This window comes from Tachypleus tridentatus, chromosome 6, assembly GCF_004210375.1.
Source record: "Tachypleus tridentatus isolate NWPU-2018 chromosome 6, ASM421037v1, whole genome shotgun sequence".
In the NCBI taxonomy this organism is placed as follows: Eukaryota; Metazoa; Arthropoda; class Merostomata; order Xiphosura; family Limulidae; genus Tachypleus; species Tachypleus tridentatus.
In genome coordinates this window covers 110,991,843-111,015,597 of record NC_134830.1, presented here as the reverse complement: position 1 = coordinate 111,015,597, position 23,755 = coordinate 110,991,843, and the positions used below count along the sequence as shown (strand labels likewise).

Below are 23,755 nucleotides of genomic sequence, written 5' to 3'. Positions count from 1 at the left end.
ATCAGTAGCTGTAACTGAATATGCGATCCATGCTTGACTACGACTGTCTTGAAATTTTTCTCTCATTTTTTATGACATTTACTTTCCTTGACTACTTTATTTGTTTAGTATTTCTATTTTTGTAATGTGTTTTAGTTTCTTCTTCTCTCACTGTTATCGTTTTATTATATTTTTAAACCGTTGTGGGTTTTTTTCGCTTTAATTTTCCTCTCACTACATTCTAGTTCTTCTTTCCTATTCTTATAAACTATTAAGAACTATTTAAGTTTTGAATTTCCTTAACCCAGTAAAGGAGCTGAGGTGGGCTTTACAAAAAATTGAGGACTGAACTCTATATTTTGTGGGCACACATACTGTAGTATATAGGAAGTGAACCTGCAATGACAATAATTATTGTTTATTGGGTGCTGGGAGTACGAGGCACATTTTAGTGTAGCTTCAACGTCGGTTTTTCTCACTCTGGTTATTTACTATTCTGTTCTTTCTCTGTTTCTCTGCTTTCCTTATTTCCTTGTAATTACTTTTTTTTTTTGTTTCTTTGTTTTCTCTCTGTCTTTCATGTATTGTATTGTATGACTTCTCTCTTGCTCAATCTGTGTTTCAGATTTCGTAGATGAACAAAAGTCGGTTTTCGCTGTACTGCTTGTTAACCACCTATGTGTACGACAACGTCGTAGTTGTTTAATAAAGGGAACAGATGTGCACTCAAAACCTTATGGAAGGCAATATATTTCGTCACTACAATCTTCGGGGCGAAATTTGAGGGTGAAGAAGTAGGAGGACAGTATCCAGAACTCTGTGATTGACTATTTTCATTCTTTGTCTAAACCGGCATCATAATAAGCAGGATGTTTGACTGAGACAAGAACAATTCGTAACATATATATAATACAAAAAGTACCGTAAGCATATACACTATCCTTTAACATTATTTAATTCCCGTTCGATGTGTAAAAGATGATATATTAAAACAGTACAAGGGGTTTAATAAACACCCATAACATAACAAATAAAATAGTACACATTTAATTATAAAAAATGAACAAAATACTGGATATTAGCGCATTACAATTGCCTAAAAATCTTACACATTAAAGTACTAAAACGTACTTAACACACGTTAAAAGTATCAAAACTGGACAGCGGTGAAGTAATGTACAAAACACCGACTCAAGAACAAACTTAAAATAAATGTAATATACATTAAACTACAAATATAGTAAAAAGAATACACACCAAATTGACTGAAAATAGAACACTGTAAAGTGTTGACCTTACAAGAAATAGTACATAATTAAAATGCATGCCTGACTAAAAATAAACTCTTCGTTATATTTACTCAAAATTTTTTTTCATCAATAACAATGACAATTATTTTGGGAATAAACATAAATTATTGTGCAGCCACTGTATATTAATATCATGTATTGGTATTAAACACAGTGAATCATAAGGCAGTGTATTCACAGTCAATATATTTCTTTGAAGAATTCACTAATGTTTTTTGTTTTTTTTCAATTCTATATTAACTTAGAAGGTTTATTTTAAGGTTAAAGGTTTATTTTAACCATGGGGTCATTAAGTTGAGAAGTAAAGTTAAAACACATATACACACAAAAATTTATAAAATAATCGTTTTTTTTGTTACAAAGTTTCCATAGTTTTGGTCTGACAACAGATTTCCAACATGTCTAAAATTTACAAACTTTGTATCTAAATAGTTTTCGTTTTCATTATCAAACTATAATGCATGTTTATAACCGCCATGTATCTAACTCAGTATATATATATAAATGTAATTTGTCTCGGAATTATTGCGTTACGAAAAACTGAATTGTGATCTGGTGTAGCTAGCATGTTTATCTATAGTGCGGTGTGCCTTTCAACTATACCAGATCACGACAGAAAATTTGCAATAAAAGTAATGTCATGAAGTCAAGGTTCGAACTTGTGTTTGTGACAAGGTAATCTCGTTGATTTTCCTTGATCTTTACTCTATTTTCTTATCGTGTACGTTTGGGCAATCTATTCAGAAGTAAGATATCTGTGTATGTGCCTGTGGTGTACTGAATCAATTACCGGATCCCACGTATACGGTAAACTTATGCATGACCGCCACATGAACATATGTAATTCTTGTTGCAAACATACCGAAAATGGATTATGGATCAAAGTGTTTAAAAATTTCCCTTCACTCTTAAACTTCTTATTGAAGTGTTTTAATTTTTCTTCCTTTGTAAATTGTGTTGGTTACACCAAGGCAGATACACATTAAAATCAGTAACAATATTTACCACAGAACATGGTAAAGAAGCGCAATAAAATTGAAGTCGACGTTTCTTTTGTGATATCCTAAGGTAACACCTAACGGTGAAGGATGATATTAATAGTTTCGAGTGTTATTACGTACAAATATTAGAACAAATAAAATAGAAAACTTGGATTCTTATTATTGGATACGTTTAGTTGCTTACTAAATAAAGCTTTTTGAAATTTTCATGTAGTTTCATCAATTTCTTTGTGAATTATATTTGCATGTGAAGTATTTAACTCATGACTTGGTACGTTTACATGTTCCGATACATGAAAGGAGAAATAAATATTGTTTGTTTTATTTTAGAAGAAAGCTACGCAATAGGTTAACTGTGATCTGTCCTCCACGGGGATCAAACCTTAACATTTTATTATTGTAAATCCGTTTACTCCTCGTTGATCCAGTGGGGCCTTAATCTAACATTAATCCTCTACCAGGTTGCTCGTTTTACTTGTTCTTATATTCTACATGTACTTGCAAGTAGGTGATTATTTACCAGAAAATGTATGAGTTACTTAGGAGAAAAAAAATAACTTCGGTTTTAATGTTTATTTTTTCATTATTTCTGTTGTCTGTGTTTGCTGATTTTAATTTATACCTTAGCACGCCTCAAAACATTGCAATGTATTTTATAAGGAGAATCAAAAACTTTGAAGCAATAATTTGTAGACTGGGTTTAACTTAAAAATAAATCTGAAATATTTATTGTTAAATTCTAATAAGTTGTTCAGTGTATTTGGTTAAACTATTACGGTATCATATGTTCCAGTAAATTAACAAATTTAACCTCATTTTAAAATCTCCATATTCTTAAACTATAAAAATTTAACCTCAATTCTAACAAGTTAATTACTGAGGAAGATTTCAAGAAATTCTGAGGTTAAATGATAATTAGGTGTCACTTTTTAGAGTGAGGTTGTATTCATGGGAATTAATAAAAAAAACAACAAATTAACAACTTTGGAAGGTCAGTCATAGCTTATGAAATCTATTGGTTATTGTTATCACAAGAAGAAATATTAATGGGAGATCGGCGCATACTTTTACTGACCTTCGTCGTTTGGAAAATGAAACCGAAGAAATAAAGTTTATATATACTACCGTCAAAAATGCACGTGGACCGTAGTTTACTACACTGTATTTGACGCTAAAGCTTACTTTTGTCTTCGGTGAAAAATGATCAACGTGTTATCTGACACTGTAGACCATTTTGAGCGACTAAATAGCCGCGTGGTTTCAGACCGGTACCTTTTACTAAAGGCGGTGTTTACACTATTGACTAAATGTAACTATCGAATCTATATTGATATTGATTGCTGTTGACTGCTAGAAGGTAATGTCGGACGTCATAGTAGCGATGAATTTAAGTTTTAGTTGTGAATCTTTTTCTTTGAACGTGTGTGTAAGTTAACGATTTAGATGTTTTTGTATTTATTTTGTATAAAATAATTTACTCGTACACCATTTACGAAACTAACTATATAGTGCTATTTACTCTAGCTTCCGCTGATAATAGTTATTAATTATACATACATATATATATATTGTTAGAAGTACAAATAATGCGTGATAGAGGCACGTGCTTCATTTCAGCTACTATACGCAAGCAAACAGGAGCGAGACTTCACCAGTGCAGCGTTTGATTGTCATATTTTCTAGCAAAATTAACGCAAAATTATCCCTGTGCTATCAAATAAATACTTGCAGTTTGTTTATGGTCATGTAGACATTACGGGCCATTTGTTCTAATATAACGGGTGGGGGGGGATATATTTTAATTTTTACTGTTCAGTAACAATTCAGTCCAGCAGTAGAATGTTAGTGGTATATTTTCTTAAGCTCAACTTATTGTATACGACATCCAATATTACACACCATGGATGCTTAGATAAATCGCAATAATGAAATAAATCCAACATCTCTGTAATTTATTAGGTAGTTGCTACGTTTGAGTTCATTCTAAATATCACGGCATTTCAGTTTACCAAAGAAGAAAGTACATAAATAAATACAGTTTTCCGATCTGTATATTTCGCCATCGATATCGAACAGTGTAGTGTTACATGTAAGACTTAACGTATGGTAATCGTAATTACCATTATAATGGCCTGTGGTTGTCTTTCCAACAACAATTCCTATCAGTTGGTCATGCGTTCGCTAGCCCGAAGGTTCGGTAATCCGCTCTATCGTAAAATTCTGTGAGCTTACTATGGTTTCCTTATTAGTTGTGTTGATTGTTTTGTTGCTTCGAGCCGGTAAAATATTTCCTATCGAAACTTGATCACGTGATCCGAAACGTAGAAGTATAAACAATAAAAACATTCATACGTAATATTAGATATCTATAAATTACACAAGAGGAAGAAAAGAAAGCGTAATAATGTCTTGTTGTCCATAATGAGGTTTCAACGTATCTTTTCTTTGTCTTCTTTATGTATGTCATTTTAGTGTGGAAAGCTATTGTTTACACACACATATACATACACCTACTTCCATGTTACCGAACTTGACGTGAAGGCATTCTTGTGCTTGAGTGTAGAGTTAACCATCTGATCATGCTGCTTGTCTATCTTTAAGTGTATAGTTAACAATCAGGTCTCGCTGATTGTATGTCTTTAAGTGCAGAGTTAACCATTAGATCGTGCTACTTACATATTTTCAAGTATATAGTTAACCATCAGATCATGTAGCTTGTATATCTTCAAGTATATAGTTAACCATCAGATCATGTAGCTTGCATATTTTCAAGTGTATAGTTAACCATCAGATCATGTAGCTTGCATATTTTCAAGTGTATAGTTAACCATCAGATCATGTAGCTTGTATATCTTCAGGTATATAGTTAACCATCAGATCATGTAGCTTGCATATCTTCAAGTGTATAGTTAACCATCAGATCATGTAACTTGCATATCTTCAAGTGTATAGTTAACCATCAGATCATGTAGGTTGCATATCTTCAAGTATAGTTTTAACCTTTAGATCATTCTGTTTACGTATCATTAAATGTATAGTTAACAATCAGATCATTCTGCTTACATATCTGTTAGTGTTGACTTAGATTAAGCTACATTGAAAAATTAATGTTTCATCAATTTTGCTGAAGACCAAATCTTGTCTTGCTAAGTGGCAACTACAAAGACTGTTAGTTTGTTACAATAACATCGACATTAGTAATTAAGACATCATACAGTTTGTACAATTAGAAGGATAATAGCATGTTCATTGCCCATCATGCAGGAACCAGATTATCTACTTTGTAATAGGTTTAATAAATGCAACTTGTCTGTTAATATTAGTACATGATAAATTATTCTATACAAATGAGCAGTCATCTCTCTGTACTTTTATTATGTCGTGTTGTAAATGGCTTTAGTATCTAGCACCTTAACCTAGTAATTTATCTTAACGTATATTAACTTTGTTCAGTCAGTGTTCAAGAGCACAGAGATAAAGATATTTCTAGTTTTTGTCTGTAACCTGTTTTTTATTGACTTTTTTAAAATTATCTCCTGCGTGTCGATGAATATTGGATTTTTTCTCTTTATTTTGTTGGTTTGTAATTAACCACGAAGCTACACATCAGACTATGTGTTCTGCCTACCAGTGGTATCATAACTCGGATTCTAGCATGGAAGTCTGCAAACATACCGCTATGCCACTGCGTAGGGTGTTCCCCCAAGTATCAATGGAATAATATTAATAATTAATGCCAACCGTTACAGTGATTTTGACGCTGAATTTCGCTTCTTAATTTGAACATTTCTAAGTTTTGAAATTTTATATTTCCTTGTTTTCGAGAAACTATATTGTTAGAATGTCTAAAAATGGCAAAAAAAGAAGTTACAAGGTGTACCGATTTAAAGAGTAAATAAAGTCTCTATGATAAGGTGCGGTTTCGTGTAAAACAGTTTGTTTATTTGTTTTTGAATTTCTTAGAAAGCTACTCGAGGGCTATCTCTGCTAGCCGTCCCTAATTTAGCAGTGTAAAACTAGAGGGAAGGCAGCTAGTCATCACCACCCACCGCCAACTCTTGGGCTACTCTTTTACCAACGAATAGTGGGATTGACCATAGTCAAGTCCGTTGCCGATCAAGAAGACAGTTACATTGTTTAGTCGAGTCCGTTGCCGATCAAGAAGACAACTACATTGTTCCCTAACTTATTTATAGGAACTATTGCAAACGCTATAAGCTTGTGAGAGCGCCGGAGAGTATGAAACTGTGTTTGCTGAATGTTTATTTGCATAGAAAACTTTTATCTATGAACACGGATTAACAGTAAACGTTTTAACGTTTAAGAAAACACATAAATTGTTCTATATAAACCTTGTTAGAATTTACTTAAAAGCATGTCTACTCAATATGTAAATAAGGCATTAAAATGGACCTTACTTACTCATTGTAATACAGTGTTATTATGCAATTAAAACCAGAGTTACTTTTACCTAAGAGTTACTTCTTTTATACGATGGAACACACACAGCGTCATACAGTCTAACAACAAGCATCAACCTCACATGAGTGTAAACGCGTAATACTATTAAGACTTAATTTTGCAAATAACACTATATGATTTGTCCCAAACGCAAGCATAATTAAAATATATGTTATTGGCTTCTCAACTGAGACAAGACACTTACACAAACAACAACAGAATAAACGATGTATGCAGCAGACGTATGAGTGAACACGTGGATATCCTTGTGAATGGACCCAGAACTGTTGTGGTATATAATCGTGTGACTGGATGTTTCCAGTCAATACTCGAAAGCAGTTACTAAGAATAGGTCTTCTACATATGCATATCCTCCTCACCTTGAGCTCCCCTTATCAGTTAATATACAAGTTTCCCTCTCTCTCTCACACGAACTATGCTTTTACTTAGAGCCTTTGCTATGAGCAGCAGTAGTGAGGGCTGCCCTTTCGTGTCTACCTCAGGCATGAGGAGGGGTAGATACGATGATGTCACCAGAGACGATGACGTCATAGTTCCACGAAGTAGTACCAGAGTCCTGCTTCTGTGAGTAGCTCTCTGTTTTTCTGTACATATCCAATAAAGCTGTTTATATCATACATGATTATCCAGTGTTAGAGTAAACTAAACACATGTAAGTTTGCACCTCTGAGCACAGTGCAAAAGGCCTACCCCGCTGATATTATAACTTTACACAAGGCAAGCTGTTCAAAACAAATGCTACGTATATATATGCAACATTATTTCTCATCCAAGTATTCTATAATTCTCAGAATGGTATTTCTTTAAATTATGATGGATAGAAGTTTAACACTTGTAATGAATGATTAATTCTCGAATACACTTCACGAACTGAGGTCATTTGGATAACATAGGACTTAGTATTTCGCCCTTTACTCACACACACGTCATATATATAGTATGGGACTCGAAGGATCTCAGTGTCCACTGACCACTGTTGATATTGACAGCTTTAAAAATGACATAACTTAGATGACAAAGTATGAAAAACCAAAAACTGTAAGAATTCAATATTTTTCGTTTTTGAGTTAAAAGTTTAGTTGCTGACTTTCCTTGTAGATGTGACACGAAAAATTTGAGTTCATTAAGAGAAAATGGATTTTGTATAATAGACACAGTAGTCCCATTTATCTCCGGAAATAAGATGAATATACTGTTAGCAGAAAGTTGATAGATATGAACATATGAACAAACAATACAGATAACACTAGAAATTTGCATATACTACCAGTGTTCTTCTCTGTATTTATCAGACGTTTAAGTGAACATTGATAAGTTAAAGTTAACAGAAATAACAATATAAAAGTACAGTATAAACATGTTCATATAAGCCACATTTTTCTATGTTATTGGAAACCAAGTGAGTACACATTGATAAAAAGAATAGTATAAGCTTACAATATAAACAGTATCAAACGTTTCTGTATAACAGCTACAATGTTCATTGCATTTCAGGAAGAGAGATGATACTTTTGACAGTTTAAAATTGACAGATATAATAATAACACGAGCACCTGTGTAAGATTACCACATGAATCACATAGCATTGTACCAGTCCTCTTGACAACAAACTGATTCAACCATAGATATTTCCTAATCTTCAGTAAATAACTAATATGAACATTAGTATCAAATGTTGTGAGAGTTTCAACGATTTCCGTTTCTTACATTCATGATACGCTGGTTGTTACATGACAGTCATACGTGATCTTTACTTAAAAGTGTAAATATAGGAAGTAATCGATATCTGAGAACTAAAACAAATTACGTGTAATGTTTAACTATTTTACCTAGACATTATCACCATTCTCACGTATTTGGAATTACTCACTGTTTGTTTTTTTTTAGCCTTATCGAAATAGTTGGCAAATTAATTTAAGGAAAGTAATATACATTTTGAAGTAGAATGCTTTTGTTGTTGTCGCAAAGAAAATGAATAAACATCGCTGCAATGTGTATTATATATTCTCCAGTTTCCCAGGTTCAGTGAGAAAATCACTTGCCCATTACTTCTCCAAGTTCACTAAGAACAATCAATTCTCCAAGATCACAAGTTTAACGATAACATCATTTCTATAATTTCACAAGTTTAATGAGAACATCAGTTCCTTGATTGAATTAGTTTTGTTGGAAAAATACAGAATAGGAACCTTCAAATGATTTCCACTTACCACTTGTTCTGTAATGTAATACCCACAAGATTAAAAACTGGAATGCTTTGTTTGCACATAAGACAAAGAAGTGGTGGAAGACATCACGTATAGCAAACAAACATACTAATTGTGAATTCTCATTGATAGATTTTATGTAAGAATATATATAACAGGGGAGAAGTAACGCGACGTCACTATGGGTACGAGTGAAAAAAAAGGTTTAATAAAGTTTAAAACTAAAAAGAGTTTGAGCCACTAAAATAGACAACATAAAGACTACAAGTATTTATGTATCTCAGGACGGCTGGTAGGGGTATTCACACGTTTACCAAAATAAAGCAGATAACGTTTCAACCTTCTTAGGTCATCTGCAGGTGGAAAAATTACATTTATTATACCCAGAATATACGGTATACCATCACATAAGATCGTTCCTAAATATGTTCATATCTTGTTGTCCATACACACAAACTTTTTTTTTTCATTTAGATAACTTGTGATTTATGGCTTAGGTAGTTAGGGCACTCAACTTGCAATCTGATTGTAGGGGAGGTTCTAATCCTCGTCATACCAAACTTGTTCGCTCTTTCAGCCGAGTGACGTTGTTTCAGTCAATCCCACAATTCATTGGTAAAAGAGTATACCAAGAGTTGACGGTGGGTGGTGATGACTAGCTGCCTTTCCTCTAGTCTTTCATTGATAAATTGTGGACGGTTAGCCCAGATAGCCCTCGTGTAGTCTTGTGCGAAATTCAAACATTTCTTTAAACTCTATGTATCGGAAAGCAACACTAAATAAACCTGTGGTGGTAAAATGTGTAAACGGAATTAATATATTTGTTGTCGTTGCTAATGTTTTACGTTTAATTATTTTTAATTTGAACACAAAACTACTTAATGGGCTGTCTGTGCTCTGCTTCCTGCCATGTGCACCGCAAACCTCTGTGTCAAGGGGGTGGGGGCGATTAATTTAGAGTTTTTATATTATCATTAAAGTAATTCATGCACGTTGGCGGAGTGTTATCTACTCCCTAAATACTAAACAGCCTTATATACCATTATAATGAACAATTTTCAGTGAAAGTTGCTCGTTTTGTTTAAGAGGGGCGCATGCCTCAGGATCCTGTTCTTCTAGTATACCACATCATACTCATCATTTTTCTCTCCAAAATATCACACTCGTTTATTATCTATCTTCTGTTTAGACTCACCCTTTTTTGTATATTTCTGCCTATACCCCTGTACTTTAGGTATTATATAAATACTGTACGTAAATTAACACCGATAATTTAGACCTTAAAATTATGTATACTTGTACTAGAATTAAATTCAAAGGTGGTTCGTGCGGATACCCTAAATGTTAACTTTTACTGTATAAGATATCTATCTACCAACGAATTTTGCGTTGAGTGAAATATACGTTGAGGATGTAGTTATTTGATGGGACTTATACTTCTGGACGCGTTTGATCTCTCAATATATATACATTTTTTTTTTTTTTTTGTATAGGACATGTTTACAATTAGTTTCATATAAGTTTAGCTTGAAGAGTTAGCTAGCTAGAAACCATTTTTCATACTGAGTGTGTTACCAACTATAGTAATATATCCCTCTAACAGATGAAGCCCTACACACATTTTGTTTCTAGATAAGTAGATTTTAACGTAAGCTGATCCTCGTAGTGTTTGGTATGTGACTTTGTGGGGTTGCTGGATTACTTCATTTCGGATAAAGCTTGCGTGGGTGATGTGATAGGTTTTAGGCGTGACTGTTCTGTGCTGATGCACTGTTCGCGCTTATGAAGTAACCTAATTACGTCTCTGGTTGTCTTGTGTGATGCTTGTAAATGACAGCTGGGGAGTTTCCGTCGGAAAGATGATCGGTTGATACATGTATGTTGTCGGCTTTTTGATATTGTATAACATATATTACTTGCATCAATTTATTATTCAAAGGAAAGGGGTAAAATCTGAGAGAAACGTTACCGGTTTATGAGGGAAATGTACTTTAAATTTCAATTTTAGTTTGCGCTATCCGCTCGTATGTTGAGCATATATCAGGTCATCCCATAAGTAATGTCCGAAAATTTAATACAGAAAGTGCATCATTATTTCTGTTTTTGTAGGAGGTTTTAATGACTATAATACGTAGTAGGACGTATATAGATATGTTCAGACAAATAAAAGAAACTAACCCAACTCCACTTTCTCAGATCGTTAATCAAATAAACCCTTATGGAGATGGATGTGTCTGAGGAGCACATTAGGCATATAATGCTTTATGAGTTTAAAAAAGGCAGTAGTGCAGCAGAAACTACACAAAACATTCAAAGGGCTTATGGTGCGGAGTATCTCAATGAAAGAAAATGTCAAATGTTGTTTCAGAAGTTCAGATCAAGTAACTACAGCTTAAGTGATGCGTCACATTCAGGTCGTCCTGTTGGATTTGATGATGACTTGCTGCTGGCTGCACTTGATGAAGATTGTGCTGTAACAGTTGAAGAACTAACACAGAAGCTTAATTCAACCCATTCAACAGTTCACCGTTATCTGTAGCAGCTTGGAAAGGTGTCAAAACTTGGAAAATGGGTCACCCATGATTTGACAGAAGCTAACCTTAGAGCAAAAGTGGACATTTGCACTTCTCTGCTCTCTCGTGAACTTAACTCGCCTTTTTTGAACAGGTTAGTGACTGGAGATGAAAAATGTTAAGCGTCGCAGACAATGGCTCAGTGCAGGTAAACTGGCTAAAGCAAGCCTAAAATGGTCTTCCACCCTAGGAAAGTCTTGTTAAGCGTTCGGTGGAATATTGTTGGTGTGATCTACTTTGAGTCGCTACACATCAGACTTTTATTGTCAACAGTTAGAGCGATTGAATGTTGCACTGAAAGAAAAGAGGCCTGCTCTGATCGATTGTAAAGGTGTTGTGTTACACCAGAATAATGTTCACCATACAGCAAAAATCACATCTGAAAAGGTTGAAGAGCTAGACTGGGAAGAACTTCTACATCTTCCTTATTCTCCTGACCTTCCCCATTTGATTATCATCTATTCCGAAACTTGCAAAAATATCTTGATGGAAAGAGCTTGGAAGACATGAAGATGTTGAAACTACCTTCTCTACATTCATTTCCTACAAACCCCAATAATTTTGTAGAAGTGGCATTCAGAAACTTGTGAATCGTTGGCAGGATGTAATTAATAATAGTGTAACATACATTATTGGTTAACTTATGTTAAAAGCATTTGGAATCCTTTCTCTTTTCCTGAACCTAAGATCGGACGTTACTTAAAGGATGACCTGATAATTGCAGTAGCTAATGTAACTTTACAAACAGTTTAGCGATTAATTGGTAATCACCAGTCGGTTGAGCGGTTTGGAATAGTATGTCTTCGTGTATTAATGGCAGTGGCCATTTTTAATCCAAGTTGTTGGCTTAAAATGTTAAGTAACTTTGAAATCGCGGATATTAGAGCAAACTTATTTGTTCGTTTCGTATATTCACGTAAAGTTACACAAGATCTATTATCTGTTTTAGCCGTCACTAATTTTAAATGATAGAGTAGACTAGAGGGAAGGCAGCCATACAACAACACCCACTGCCAGAGTGGGATTTAACCGTCACTGAGTCATCGGAAGGCAAATTTACTTCTTTTTTTTCATTAAAATTGTTAATATTAAGGGTCAGTATGTTTTTCTTTATTGCATTAGGATTTAATGTCAAGAAAGAAAAGAGGCAAACATATAAATATATTTCAACAAAGAAACGTGTCAATAAAGTCTGGGCAAACAAATAAATATTTCCAGACAGAAACGTCAATAAAGTCTGAGCTATAATTACATTTAAAATCAGTGTATCAAAGTTGTATTCGTATTGTTAATCATTAATTAAATGGAGGGTTTAGTGATATATGTTCATAAAAGTAATGTCTAGCCATTTAAACGTAATTCAGTGAGGTTACTTCCGATAAGCGCTGAAATGATGTAAATTAATCTACACATCATGTTTCAGAGACAGATTGAAACATCATATTACCTGAGTGTTGTGAATATATGAATGTTCCCCACCCCAGTAGTACAGATGTTTTTCTGTAAACTTACAACGATAAACACTGGGTTTTGATACTCGTGGTGTGTAGCTTTATGCATGACTAAAACCGTACAACTTAGCACGCCATGTTAAATTATTACTCTCAGATACTTGAGTACAGCCCACCATACACACCATTACTTATTTCTGACGTCGTTTTTTCTCTGTTTGAAATAAAACTATTTATTATATCGGAAGAACAACAGTATAAGACAAAAGAAAGACAAGGAGAGGCAAGCGTTTTTGATGCCTAATATTTGTAAAAAATAATCTCGTTAGGCCGCAGTTTTTAATATCTCTTTCTATTTGAAATTCTTAACGAAAAAAATTAAATAATATAAAAAAATCGAAACCAAATCCACCATCTAATGTGTATTTTTATTATAAATATTAAATCTGTTGGATTACAATGCTTTGCTAGCTTGCAACATTTAAAACTGTAATTTTTAGGTTTAAGTGGGATTGTATCGACACATATCACTTGAGGCCCGGCATGGCCAAGCGTGTTAAGGCGTGCGACTAGTAATCTGAGGGTCGCGGGTTCGCGTCCCCGTCATGTCAAACATGCTCGCCCTTTCAGCCGTGGGGGCGTTATAATGTTACGGTCAATCCCACTATTCGTTGATAAAAGAGTAGCCCAAGATTTGGCGGTGGGTGGTGATGAATAGCTACCTTCTCTCTAGTCTTACACTGCTAAATTAGGGACGGGTAGCACAGATAGCATTCGAGTAGCTTTGTGCGAAATTCAAAACAAACAAACAGACATATCACTTGATTTAAACGTAGAAATGTTCAATATGTTTATGTAGAATATCACGGACTGAGTGTTTAGCACTTGTTGAAAGGCATTTAAATAAATCTTGAGTAAACGGTATTTACTATTCTTTAGTGTATATCATGTCGCTGAGTAATTGATGCTATATGCCCGTTGCTATATTCCTTACGAAAACAACAAAAACATGGCTATAAAATGTTGCTTCTACTTCTTTCATTCAAACAGCTTTACAAAAAAAAACAACTTATCAAGACAGTGTATAAGGAGAATAATATACGTTTCTATGCATAATTTCACACATACAAAAACTAATTTAATTTCAGTTTTCACCCCAATACATTTTTTTACTTTCCTTTTAGTTTTTTGTATATTGTGAGATGGACTGGTCTAATTAGATCTATATCTAGATATTCGACAAATATATGCAAATGAGAAAGGTTTAATATGGTGTTAAGCTATCGTACATCTTCTAGACATCATCATTTCTTTACACACAAAATAAAGTTTCGATAGAATTACACTTCACCAACATTATTCTCCAGTTACTTCAAAAAGTCTGGTTTTAGAGGAAATCTCCATTGGCCAGATCGGAGTATATGACTGGACGTTGGTTAGGTAGGGGACTTGTTACTTCTTCACTCGGTAAACTAGGCTGAAACTGTTCTTTTAACATGGGCAGTACACTGCCACCTTGAAAAACGTCATCAACACTGGAATAACTGTGCTATAAATGAAAGGTAATCTATCATTTCTCAGAGGGGAATAGTTGTTATGATGCCTTTCGGCTGAACGAACTTAGGAAGAACGGATCACTAAAATGCAGCTCTATGCAACCGAGACCAATCACTCGGCGTTGTATATTTCTTCGACGAGGTTCCACATATTAAAACGCCCATTTGGCGGTTGGGAGATAATTTTGGCTCACCTGATCAGACAACCCTTCCCTGTTTGTTTCCTAATTCACAGCTTCTGGTCAGTGCACTATCGCATACAGAGGTCTGTGTTTTTCAAATCGGTAAATTATTTGATTTGTGTTTAGTCCTCTACTGTGATATCCCAGATGACCGCGCTTGCACAATAAATATCTCTTAACGCTGGTTGGTGGCGTCCAACAGTGTACGATGATCATATATTAATTGGCAGTCTTCCTGCTTCGTTTCCAAACGGAGACACGGCTTGTGGTGGTTTCTGCTATTAGAAGTTTTATAAATTATCGACCAACTAATGTTTTCTTAAGACATTGTTGCCCTTTGACTCATCAGAACCCTATACGGTCTTCGTTACGGATGCAATTTCTAGGCGGGATCCCTGCTATCAACCCTCTTAGAAGATCTAATAGATCCTTCACGGAAGGTTTGATGTCTGGGACTGAAGCACTAACTGTGCACGTATCTAGAAATGGCGTTTCACGTGATTTGTGCGCTCAGCGTGCAATTGTAGGAAAGAATTTCGTCGATTATTTAGACAAGAAGGTGTTTCCTTTCTTATGTGTATCCAAGCTCTGCAGAGGTATTGATATCTGCTTGTCTCGAGTAACAAGCGTGTTTTTAGTAACCTAACATTATGGAATAGTCTCATCAAAGCCAAGATGTGTTATACATTATACAATTTATTGTTACAGAATGATATCTGTGGTGGGCATAACACAGACAACCCTTTATGTAGCTTTGTGCTTAATTCCAAACAAACCAACACTAAATAGAAAAAGAACAACAACTATAAAAGTGCTATAGGTTTTTAAATAAAAGGAATAGAATGATATAATCGATACTGTTTTTTTTTTAAGACGTGACAACGCACAAACAATGAAATTTTTCTTTCTTAACCTGAAGATGACCTAGGAAGGTCGAAATGTTGTTCTCTCCTTATCAGTAAAAGTATTAATACCCATACCAGCCGTTCTGAGATACAATGAAATATTTCTTTCAATCTGTAGGAGAGTATTACAGACATTGATTCATTGTGTAAACCACATATTACGTTGAGAAGGCAATTGTACGACATGTAACAGCTATAAATATTCATACAGTTCTATCTTTCACTACTGATAAGCGAGGATTTCATTTTGTTTAGGTTCATTCAAGTTCTAGATTGTTTAATATAACTTTTTTATCGGACATAAATTGCTACAGAAACTGTACTTGCCTTTTTTATGGTATGGCGTTATTAATAACATTGCAGTGTGAATATGAGTCTGTACACTAGATGTGCTCCGGTAGCGTCCTCGAAAGTGTTTTGTTTCAAAAGTAACAAATATATTTTTTATTCCTTATTTTTTTAAGTGCACATGTCATGCGCTGTTCTAACCTACAGAGCACATAATTCTCGTTATTCATGGCATGCGTACATTTTACTGACGTCACGAAAGTACAAATTACAATCGTAAACGTCGCTTATGTGATGACATTTTAGTGTATGCTAACGACACACTACTGTGGTGCGAGTGGTTAAAACAGATGACCCTTGAAGGCGACCTGAATAATCAGTTAACATATGATATAAGAGTTATCATTTTGTTGTTGATTTTGTTCATTATTATATGCTACTACGATTAACATGTCTTGTTTCACATGTCCAACAATTTATTATCATTATTCTATTTCGGACTGTTTCTTGAAAATTTTTGTTGCGGACACTCAATGCTTTGGAGCCGTGGGTTTGCGCTATTTGATCCTACGAGTGCTGTTATTGAGTTGCTTTCCCAGTTCTATCAGTTCAAAATTTGGGTTAGGACTGACTATACCAGAGATACCAACCATTACGATTTGAACATAATCATTACGATGTTGGTGTATACATTACGACTATACGCTCATACAGACAAATATTACGACTTGTTGTAACTCTCAAATTATTATATATTATATAGGCCTATACAATAAAGTGATAAATTGTTCCCCCAGGGCTTGAAAGAGGTGAAAAGAAAATTTCTAGTGAGATACAAATAAATTTTGATAATAAATAAAAGACATATTCCAAATGGCTACTTGCGATAATCATGTTTGTGTTTGAAATAATAAAAAATATTTGTATCTCCGACGTCTACCAATAGTTTGAATGCAGTGCTTCTCATACTGGGTATGTGGGGGAATCCATAATTACGTCATCAGTGTTTGTCAGCCAATCAGCGCTCGCGTAGATGGGTATTGCTCGTTTTCTAAGCGGCATAGAAATACCAATGCGATTGTTCACAAGTTGGGAAAAAAAGAAAAAAAAGAAAAAGAGGCCTCGTTCACCAGATTGTCTTGTTTCTGGCAAATCTAAAAGAACTAAAGCTGTGAATCAAAAATTTAGGAAAGAGTATAGTGCAAAATATCCGGTCATTACATCAAAAGTCAGTGACAGTCATGCGTTTTGTACAGTTTGTCATATCGATTTTTCTGTGGCGCATGACGGGATAAACGATTGTTCCAGACATACAAAATCGGCATCTCACCAACAAAAGGCTGAGGCGAACACAAAAACGATGCAGATAACATTTATGAGTAAGAATTCAGAATATGAAAAAGAATTTCAAAAGAATTTTTTAAATTTATTTATTAAATACACAAAACATAGTCATAAATGAGCAATCTATAGCAGTAATAAATAACAATAGTTATAATAATAATAATAATAAACAGCTTAGAGACATTGGTCAGGCCTAGTAGCCGCAAATGATAAAGGGCTCTGTCTACAATCTTTACGCTCGGTCATTTGAAATAGTTGGCATCTCTGCTATACGCAGATAGTTCTTGTGTAACTTTGCACGAAATTATAAGAAACAAACAGTGAATGTCTTTAAAACAGAACGAGTAGAAACTAATTTTAGACATGCAGGAAACCAACGTTTGAAATAAAACACATTTTTTTTCACAACCTGTAGTACACTGCTGCGCAAAAGCGCATAATAAAACGGCCCAACCTTATCGAGGAGGGACTAGGCGTGTATACGCAGCTTAATATTATACCTTCAATCTAGACGTGATATTAAGTGCACGTTACATGTTCCAACACTTAAAGAGTTTCATTAGATATAATATGGCTAAACAAAATGATCACCAACTGAATGTGATAATAATTCTAACATCAACGAATGTTAAAAACTAATACCTGGAAGAGTTTGATATTCATCCTGAACGAATCAGATTTCTGTATTCTAATTCTGTTAAAGGCTTCGAGTAGCATGTTTATCGGAATTCTTCAAAGGTAGAAACAAACTGATAGTCGTGCGTGATTATTTGATTTACTTGACTTTATACGAAGTCTAGTCTAGTGGAAATAATCTCCAGACGTGTCAATTAAAGAGAATATTGGTTGCCCCAGGAAACTATGCCGTGAGGCTTCGTGATTAGGGAAACATTACGCAACGACAGGTCGTCCTTGAGATCTCTCAAACCACCAGCTTCGGGCATCACGAACTACTTTTTTATTTTGACTTTTAACCGCTAACTACAGATAAGGAGACGTCCAATTTAATTCACCACAGAAAGAATGCGTGACGGTCGGAAATAACAAACGCTGGGTTAAAAATATATTATAAAAACCAAACGTATCAGTTATTCCCGTCTCTGTTTCTTGTTCTCTACTGCAATAATGTTTTTAGCTTCACTATTGCTTGTATGAAACGTTCTACTATACAATCATTGTTTCTCACCGTAAGTTGTGATTATGCTCGCATTTTCTCAAAACCTGCTCGACCAACCAAGCGAAAAAAAATTGAACTATTCTTAAAAAAAGAAAAAAAAGCCAGACTGTCTACTGTAAGGTTCGAGAGAGGTAATGAAGATAGAAATGGGGGTGTAGTTCGACCAAAAGAAATAATTATGGGGCTGCTGTAATGTAATTGATTTCTGACACTTTCGGAATGGGGTGTGACTGTATGAGCTTTCTTGGTAAACGTGAACACCGGATGCGAACATTGCATATTCCCCCCCCCCCGTTACAATGGGTAGTTATTGTAACTAAGGTGAAAACGCTTCCAAGTTAGTTTTCAAACATATATTTGGTTAAATACACAGGCAAATAACGTGCTGACGTCATAGAAATTGTCTTCAAACCCTGCATTATTTTAGAACTGTAGTCGTTACTTCAAGACAGTTGCCTACAGACGCTTTTGAGTACTTTGTCATATCTGCCACCGAAGATGGTTGTTAGCAAGATGTCTCGAAAACGGCTGGATGAATCTGGACGAAATTTGGTCTGTCTCTGAACTGTGACACAACTTAGAAGTGGTTAGTTTTGTTGATAGTTAAAGTTATGAACAAAAAACCTATCTGTTAACAAGGGGGCCCATTTATCACACGATGTTTGCTCTATAACTCAGTCAGTAATGATCAGAATTTTCGTGAAACTTGGTGTACGTATGTAGAATAGTATTTCTCATTGTCCTGTCAAAAGGGGTCTCTGTCCGTTGATAATGACAGCTATACGGTTACATTTTCGTATTTTTTGAGAGCCCTATATGATCCATGTTGCGGGTCGGAGATATGTGCTGTAATGAGTGCCCCTTAGTTTTTTTTTCTGATTAAATCTAAATACATTTTTGACATTTATCATATCTTAGAATACTGTTATTATACAGTTGCAAAGGTTAATCACGAGATTTTAACGCTACGTGCCTTGTTGTAAAACATGCACACATATTTAATATCTCATATACACATATATGTGGAATTCATTTAACACGCAATGTATACCTCGAGGTGGCAAAATTTCATATAAATGTTGTTACTTTCTGCGAAACGTTAACCGCGGAATTTGGACACTGAAATAGAACAGCAAAACATATTTTCAAGGGTGTGTTTATTTATTTATTTTTTAGGCATAAATACCCGAATATTTATGATCGTTTGAAAATCGCAATTTTGGCTACATTTTCCAAGCCGTTTTTATCTTTATTTACTTGCTACTTTGCGTTTTCCTTCGATCTTTCATGAAAATAAATGACAGTTCTTTTTGCGATTTCACTGTTTTTTGGAATGAATACTCGTGTTCACCTTCAAACAGAATTCATAACGAAACACATCCATGCTGCTTGCTTTGCATTCCTCTCTTTCATTTTGCTGATCTCGCTTTTTATTTTCTTCTCAAGAGGGAACTCTTTCATGGGGTTAGCCCCCTGTTACGTATTATAATTTATCCCGATTGGATTTCCAATTTATTATGTTACGCATTACGATTTCAAATAGCCTGAACCGAATTAAATTGCAATTTTGATTTAGAAATGAACTGAATGTCGATATCTATCAAATTTATGATATTTGTCAAAAAGATTGATACATACAAATTTCTTTCTTACATTTTCTTTAATATACAAACAACAATACAGTTTATAATAACGGTTATTACAAATAATGATTTGTATAAAAAAATTTACAAACTCGCAAACAAATTTCAGTCTTATATCTGGTCTGGAACTGAAAATTTTATCGACGGTCTAGGTCCACGACGAGCGTGTTAATTCTGAGTTGATATTGTTGCACTTCGCTTAAGCTACCTAGCTGTCTATCCTTGGCTGATCTCACGCCTCTTACAAGTTGACGTTTTATCGACGATGATATTTAATGTTCTTGTACAAATACTAATGTCCAAAGTTTAACAGTTTGTAATATTCGAAATCTATAAACATTCCTGGTCAAATATCTGTAGTTTTTGGATTAATAAACGTTTATTACAGTTATAGCTTTCGAGGTTTATAGGATACTAACTGTAGCAAACCAACAATATTATACTGTTTCTTGGCACGTCAGTTTATAAACTTTTAAGATGAGGTTCTCAAAAGTTCAGTTAGCAGCAATATTCGAAGATACGCTGGTGCTTTCGTAAAACACTCGGGAATCTTCTACAAATTTAGAGAATAGGCGGGACTTTCACAATACACGCTTAGCAATATAAGTTACATGTATTTCTAACTATATGTTAAACTGAAATAAGCTTATATATAAGAATAAATGCACAACAGCAAATCCGTTACACTCCTTTATCATCTCGTATCGTTTTTATAGAACATTGATAGAATTTCAGGAAGATCACAGGTTTATAGCTCCGTTAAGTTATGAGAGAACCGAAGCAGAAAACATTTAGGGACTTCTCTTTTTTCGGCATAAATAGCCGAAACTGAGAACAAATTTGTATACATTACGCGTTAAAATGTAAAACATATTTCTTTCTGCCCGTTAAAAACGCTTCTTGCCACAGGTCTACTGTATGACTAAATAAATTGGTAGAGTTTAAAAGATTTAAAGTTAGAGTCGATAGTTATTTGGTTTAACGTCTTTTGTTTTATAAAAACTTGGTAAAGAAAAGGTGGTAACAAGTTTTGTTTTGAATTTCGCGTAAAGCTACACGAAGGCTATCTGCGTTAGCCTTCATAAGAAAAAAGATTATTTGTACCAACATAATTCGTTGTAACAGTTTTCTTAATATTACTATTTTTAACGTACCCAAGGACTATCTGTACTAGAAGAAAGGCATCTAGTCGACAACACGCACCCCAATTCGTGAGCTTGTTTAATAGAATTGGCCGTCACTTATAACAGCCCTCAAGGCTGAAATAGCGAGTACCTAAACATATTAGAATATGAAAAGGTAAGGACGTGAGAACTAAGGATGGCGGGTACCCATTGACTTAAATTACGAGGGTGTTGCACACTTGCTGGTGGTGTGAGAAAAAAGAATGTATTTACTTTCTTGTCTTTCATCAGTATGTGGTAAACTTGTTGTAAACACTGTAGCATATCAAGGTTTGTAAGGTTGTGAAATAGAAACAATCGCATGATATGCTTGGTTATATTTACATGTTTTAACATAACAGTTCCTTTCCGATAGCTAAATGGTAAGTCTGAGGACTTATGATGCTAAAAATCAGGGTTCCAGTGCAGCACGGATAGCTCATTATGTTGTTCTATGCTTATAAAAAGCTGCACAACAGTGTTTTATCGGACATATAGTTTACATTGTAAGTAAGGGTTAGGTGTTCAGTGATTTTCAGCACCTCCTCTCCCCCTTATTATATGTTTGTTTTCAGTGTCAGTGTCAAAATTCCTAATAAAAATTACTTCTAAACATCGAAGAAGTAAACATTTTATTCCAGTATACATAGGAAGCTACTGAAGTGTTCACGTAAGGGAGATTACATGTTTAAATTACTTATTAATATAGGTAGAGACGAGTGTGTTTCACAATGAACCACAGGGTTGCTTAAAGTTGAAGACTGTGGCAAGCTAAAGAACAATTTATTATAAGAAATAATAATATTCGAAGACGAAGGAATATTTTGCTTCTATTTGTGACTGATTGTTTTATATACATAAGAATGTTTTCCACGGGTGTTTATGTTAACTTAGATATGTTATATTTTTATCAGTTGCCCTGTTCCCCCCCCTCCACCATCAATGGCATGTCTGCAGGCTTACAGCGATAAAATCCGAGTTTTGGTACCCGTGGTGGACAGAGTACAGTAGTCCTTTCTGTTGATTTGTGCTTAATTTCAAACACATAAGGAATCAGTAGTCCTCTGATAGCTTAGCGGATTTTTTTTTCAGATGTACAACACTGGAATCCGGTGTTCGATTATTCGCGCAAGTAATTCATTGTATAAGTGTGCGATGAAGAAAGGGAGACAATTTATTAGTAAAGCAATTGCACCTCAGCCTTTCATCGCCTCTGAAATAAAGCTAGATGTTTTATTAACAATACCACGATCCATTTTTTAAAATTAATTTTAACAAGATTAGACCATATATAAAGTAATCCCTATTTGAAACATCAGTACTAAAATATTTAACGATATTTAAAAAAAAAATTAGACTGTACTAAAATGTGTTTAGTGACATTTCTAAATTTGTTAATTAGTCAGGGTAAAATGGGTACCAGTGCTTGCTTTATGATGCCATCTCGTGGTGGAAGGATAAGAGGTTATTCACAAAACGTACGTAAGGTGAAAAGGATGAGTCAGTGTACATCATTAGCTTTCAACAAACAACATACAAAGAACTAACCAGCAGTACGATCTGTATTTTTTGCCAACATAATTATACTAATTTTGTTTGTTTGCAGTTAAGCACAAAGCTACACTCTGGGCTATCTGTGCTCTGCCAATCACGGGTATTGAAACTCGGTTTCTGGCGTTGTAAGTTCACAGACTGTGCCAGTGGGGGAATTATAATCATCAATGTCTGATGATATCCTTTAGAAAAAAATCGCTATTTGATGTGTACACATTCAAAAAAGGTGAGAGGTCACGAAAAAGCGCACACACGCTTGTGAAAATGGCAAAATGTAAATGATGTGTTTTGTTTTTCCTGCACAGCTATACGAGAGCTATCTACGTTAGCCGTCCCTAATTTACTAGTGTAGGACTTGAGGGAAGGCAGCTAGGCTTCACCACTCAGAGCCAACTCTTGAGCTATTCTTTTACCAACGAATAGTGGGATTTACCGTAACTTTATAACGCTTCCATGGCTGAAATGGGTAAGCATGTTTGGTGTAACGGAGATTCGAACCTGAGACCCGCAGTGTGCGAGACGAGCGCCCTAACCACCTGGTCATGCCAGGCCAAACGTGAATGATCTTTAAAGCACGCCCCCGCTAGCACAGCAGTAAATCTACGGATTTACAACGCTAAAAATTAGGGGTTCGAAAACCCTCGGTGGGCTCAGCAGATTGCCCGATGTGTCTTTGCTATAAGAGAACACACACACACACTCTAAAGCACTTGATTTAATAATCTAATAACATATTCCTTTGATAGACAAATAGTGTGTCTACTTAATAAAACAACGTATTTCTTAATAAGCGGTAGTGTCTTTGGTTTGCAAGATACTATAATTATTGGTCGAATAACAACGTGCCTGGCTTATAAGACCGCGCATTCCTTAATATGCGATTGGTGTTCTTCGTTTATAAGACAGCATGTTTCTTGGTTGGACGGTAATGTGTTTTGTT

At 34.7% G+C, this 23,755-nt stretch overlaps 1 protein-coding gene across 2 annotated transcripts in view; it reads left to right on the top strand.

Annotated features, from left to right (window-relative positions):
* The window catches only part of LOC143253298 (plexin-B-like), a 133,858-nt gene that overhangs the window by 23,324 nt on the left and 86,779 nt on the right, over positions 1-23,755 (top strand). Inside the window, exon 1 of one of the 2 annotated variants that reach the window (XM_076506947.1) lies at positions 18,905-19,041. The exons of the other annotated variant lie outside the window; for it this stretch is intronic. The gene's annotated coding sequence lies outside the window, so the exon portion shown is untranslated. Of the gene's footprint in view, positions 1-18,904; positions 19,042-23,755 lie in introns of those variants that run through there. 2 annotated transcript variants of the gene reach the window in all.